The sequence below is a fragment of the Pleurodeles waltl genome, chromosome 2_2 (assembly GCF_031143425.1).
Source record: "Pleurodeles waltl isolate 20211129_DDA chromosome 2_2, aPleWal1.hap1.20221129, whole genome shotgun sequence".
NCBI lineage: Eukaryota > Metazoa > Chordata > Amphibia > Caudata > Salamandridae > Pleurodeles > Pleurodeles waltl.
The window spans coordinates 1,163,526,545-1,163,531,960 of NC_090439.1; the positions used below are offsets into that span (position 1 = coordinate 1,163,526,545).

Genomic DNA, 5,416 nt, shown 5'->3' on the forward strand with positions numbered 1-5,416 from the left:
TGAGACGCTCAGCAGGCCGCGAAAAATCATAACAATTTAACTAGACCCGCAGGTCGAGTAGCTTGAATAATCTACTCGACCTAACTGTAATGTACTTGACCCGGAAACAGGTCTCAAATTGTGTGATCCTAGGCAAATATTGTATTTTACAGTCACCTTTTTCTTCATTCTCACATATGAGTACACCTTCAAATATGTGATTTCAGCATTCCTGCTGTAAAAACATCCTCTTTTGTTTGATTAATGAAATACACTAAACGTTTGCTCCATGTATAATATTATAAATCTAGCCCACATACAGGGTACACATGATCCATGTATTACTTATCTCTTAGTTTACTAATAGCTTTGCCATCAGGGTAGGAGTGTTTCTCAGTTTACGTTTAAACACTCACTTTTAATAAATATATTACTAAAGCATGAAATGGTAGCACGCTGTCATTTACAGACAGTATATTTCCAAGAAATGTCCAAAAACCTTCCCACTAACCTGCAGCTTTACTGATAAAACTATATAATGTATTAACAATAATCAGTGAAAATTGGGTTTCAGAAAACATTTATGATTTGCACATCAGCAAGTAAAGTGTTCTGACTTTTTTTCATCCTATTAAAATATTGTTTTCATCACACAGAAATACAAAAAACGGTCTTTCACAGCTACTGGAATATATTTTGTAAAGTTAACTTGGTTATATACATGTTGTGTGTTAGGAAAAAGCTGATACCAAAAGCCTTTCACGTCACATAGGTCAGACAGTTCAACTTATAAAATCCTGGAACTCTGAAGTCACAAGGGAAAGTATTTGCACTGCAAGACGACAAACTGACTTTTGTTTTGACCTTTGTCTCTGAACACAGAGCAAATGTGACAAGAATAAGATTTAAAGGCATCTTAATTGCTAATCCAGCTTCTGACTGAACAGAACACCTGTTCTTTGTCCACTCAGAAGGGTCAGTAGAATCTAAAAATAGCTCGACCTTATAATATGAAATACGCCAATGTGAATGATCGAGATTTTTCGAGCCCTGCTCAGCAATGACCAACCACATTCTCTATCAGGGTCCTGCCCAGTCTCAGATGTGCCTCATCTTTCTCCTCAGTAATATCCAGACACATCCCATGCATAGTCAGCGCTCCATTTCTCAGAGATGCCTCATCTCTCTCCTCAGTAATATCCAGCCACATCCCCATGCATGGTCACCTCTCCATCTCTCAGTGATGCTGCATCTCTCTTCTCAGTAATATCCAGACACACCCCATGCATGGTCACTCTCCATCTCTCAGTGATGCCTCATCTCTCTTCTCAGTAATATCCAGACACACCCCATGCATGGTCACTCTCCATCTCTCAGTGATGCTGCATCTCTCTTCAGTAATATTCAGACACATTCCATCTCTCAGTGATGCTGCATCTCTCTTCTCAGTAATATCCAGACACACTCCATGCATGGTCACTCTCCATCTCTCAGTGATGCTGCATCTCTCTTCTCAGTAATATCCAGACACACTCCATGCATGGTAAGCTCCCAAGCTCTCAGTGATGCCTCATCTCTTTTCTCAGTAATATCCAGGCACATCCCCATGCATGGTCAGCTCCCCATCTCTCAGTGATGCTGCATCTCTCTTCAGTAATATCCGGACATCCCATGCACGATCAGCTCTCCATCTCTCAGTGATGCTGCATCTCTCTTCTCAGTAATATCCAGACACATCCCATGCATGGGCAGCTCTCCATCTCTCAGTGATGCCTCATCTCTCTTCAGTAATATCCAGACACACACCCATGCATGGTCAGCTCTCCATCTCTCAGTGATGCTGCATCTCTCTTCAGTAATATCAAGACACATCCCATGCATGGGCAGCTCTCCATCTCTCAGTGATGCCTCATCTCTCTTCTCAGTAATATCCAGACACACCCCATGCATGGTCACTCTCCATCTCTCAGTGATGCTGCATCTCTCTTCAGTAATATTCAGACACATTCCATCTCTCAGTGATGCTGCATCTCTCTTCTCAGTAATATCCAGACACACTCCATGCATGGTCACTCTCCATCTCTCAGTGATGCTGCATCTCTCTTCAGTAATATTCAGACACATTCCATCTCTCAGTGATGCTGCATCTCTCTTCTCAGTAATATCCAGACACACTCCATGCATGGTAAGCTCCCAAGCTCTCAGTGATGCCTCATCTCTTTTCTCAGTAATATCCAGGCACATCCCCATGCATGGTCAGCTCCCCATCTCTCAGTGATGCTGCATCTCTCTTCAGTAATATCCGGACATCCCATGCACGATCAGCTCTCCATCTCTCAGTGATGCTGCATCTCTCTTCTCAGTAATATCCAGACACATCCCATGCATGGGCAGCTCTCCATCTCTCAGTGATGCCTCATCTCTCTTCAGTAATATCCAGGCACATCCCCATGCATGGTCAGCTCTTCATCTCTCAGTGATACTGCATCTCTCTTCAGTAATATCCAGGCACATCCCCATGCATGGTCAGCTCTCCATCTCTCAGTGATACTGCATCTCTCTTCTCAGTAATATCCGGACATCCCATGCATGGTCAGCTCTCCATTTCACAGGGATGCTGCATCTCTCTTAGTAATATCCAGACATGTCCCCATGCAGGGTCAGCTCTCCATCTCAGTGATGCCGCATCTCTCTCTTCAGTAATATCCAAACACTTGTCAACTTTCCATCTCTCAGTGATGCCTCATCTTTCTTCTCAGTAATATCCAGACACATACACGTGCATGGTCAGCTCTCCACTACTAATCTACTCAACCTAACTTTAATGTACTTGACCTGGAAACGGTTCTCAAATTGTGTGATCCTAGGCAAATATTGTATTTTACAGTCACCTTTTTCTTCATTCTCACATGAGTGCACCTTCGAATATGTGATTTCAGCATTCCTGCTGTAAAAAAATCCTTTTTTGTTTGATTAATTAAATACACTAAACGGTTGCTCCATGTAAAATAAATCTAGCCCACATACAGGGTACACATGATCCATGCATGACTTGTCTCTTAGTTTACTAATAGCTTTGCCATCAGGGCAGGAGTGTTTCTCAGTTTATGCTTAAACACTCACTTTTAATAAATATAATACTAAATCATGATATGGTAGCACACTGACATTTACACTGTCAGCTCTCCATCTCTCAGTGATGCTGCATGTCTCGTTTCGTTTATATCAAGACTCATCCCATGCATGGTCAGCTCTCCATCTCTCAGTGATGCCTCATCTGTCTTCTTTGTAATATCCAGACACATCCCATGCATGGTCAGCTCTCCAAATCTCAGTGATGCTGCATCTCTCTTCAGTAATATCCAGACACATCCCACGCACAGTCAGCTCTCCATCTCTCAGTGATGCTGCATCAGTGTCCTCAGTAATATCCAGACACATCCCATGCATGGTCAGCTCTCCAGCTCTCAGTGATGCCTCATCTGTCTCCTTTGTAATATCCAGACACATCCCCATGTATGTTCAGCTCTCCAAATCTCAGTGATGCTTCATCGGTCTGCTCAGTAATATCCAGACACATCCCCATGCATGGTCACGCTCCATCTCTCAGTGATGCTGCATGTCTTGTTTCATTGATATCAAGACTCATCCCATGCATGGTCAGCTGTCTCTCAGTGATGCTGCATCTCTCTCTTCAGTAATATCCAGACACATGCCATGTATGTTCAGCTCTCGATCTCTCAGTGATGCTGCATCTCTCTTCAGTAATATGCAGACACTCCCATGCATGGTCAGCTCTCCACCTCTCAGTGTTGCTGCATCTCTCTCTTCAGTAATATCCGGACATCCCATGCACGGTCAGCTCTCCATCTCTCAGTGATGCTGCATCTCTCTTCTCAGTAATATCCAGACATATCCCATGCATGGGCAGCTCTCCATCTCTCAGTGATGCCTCATCTCTCTTCAGTAATATCCAGACACACACCCATGCATGGTCAGCTCTCCATCTCTCAGTGATGCTGCATCTCTCTCTTCAGTTATATCCAGACACATCCCATGCATGGTCAGCTCTCCATCTCTCAGTGATGCCTCATCTCTCTTCAGTTATATCCAGACACATCCCATGCATGGTCAGCTCTCCATCTCTCAGTGATGCTGCATCTCTCTCTTCAGTTATATCCAGACACATCCCATGCATGGTCAGCTCTCCATCTCTCAGTGATGCCTCATCTCTCTTCAGTTATATCCAGACACATCCCATGCATGGTCAGCTCTCCATCTCTCAGTGATGCCTCATCTCTCTTCAGTTATACCCAGACACATCCCATGCATGGTCAGCTCTCCATCTCTCAGTGATGCTGCATTTCTCTTCAATAATATCAAGACACATCCCATGCATGGGCAGCTCTCCATCTCTCAGTGATGCCTCATCTCTCTTCTCAGTAATATCCAGACACACCCCATGCATGGTCACTCTCCATCTCTCAGTGATGCTGCATCTCTCTTCAGTAATATTCAGACACATTCCATCTCTCAGTGATGCTGCATCTCTCTTCTCAGTAATATCCAGACACACTCCATGCATGGTCACTCTCCATCTCTCAGTGATGCTGCATCTCTCTTCTCAGTAATATCCAGACACACTCCATGCATGGTCAGCTCTCCATCTCTCAGTGATGCCTCATCTCTCTTCAGTTATACCCAGACACATCCCATGCATGGTCAGCTCTCCATCTCTCAGTGATGCTGCATCTCTCTTCTCAGTAATATCCAGACACATCCCATGCATGGTCAGCTCTCCATCTCTCAGTGATGCTGCATCTCTCTTCTCAGTTATATCCAGACACATCCCATGCATGGTCAGCTCTCCATCTCTCAGTGATGCCTCATCTCTCTTCAGTTATACCCAGACACATCCCATGCATGGTCAGCTCTCCATCTCTCAGTGATGCCTCATCTCTCCCATGAACCATGTGTCACCACACACCACTCCTGAGATGTCCTGCCCTGACCTTCAGCAATGTCCTGCACCACTGCCCTCGTTATTCCCCCCTCCTCTATCACCCGCTCACAGAAGCCCTCACACATGGGGCACAGTCCAGGCCTCTCACCTCTCCAGGCTTCAGTCCTCGTTCTCCCCCGAGGCCGTAGAGGGCCGCAGATCACTGAGTCTGGGGGGTCCAGGGCAGCACTGGAGGGCAGGTGGCTCAGAGGTAGCAGCACAGACTGGTCAGGGGTGCGGGGACCACACAAGCGCCTAGAAGCCGTGGGCATGGAGCAGGTGAACGCTGCCTGCGGGATGACTGGGACAGACTACTTCAAGGTAAGTAAAACAATGAACGGACGAGCTACAGAATCAGTAAACGCTGACCGGAAGCTCTGGGCCCAGACCGGTCCCATCTTCGTCTGAACTTCCTGTCCTGCATCGCGAGCCGAG

General features: G+C 45.5%; 1 protein-coding gene across 1 annotated transcript in view; it reads right to left on the reverse strand.

Moving 5' to 3' along the window:
• Positions 1 to 5,414, reverse strand: part of LOC138283009 (zinc finger protein 484-like) — a 146,700-nt gene extending 141,286 nt beyond the window's left edge. Inside the window, exon 1 of the mRNA XM_069221124.1 lies at positions 5,091 to 5,414. The gene's annotated coding sequence lies outside the window, so the exon portion shown is untranslated. The remainder of the gene's footprint in view (positions 1 to 5,090) is intronic.
• Positions 5,415 to 5,416: the final 2 nt, after the last annotated feature.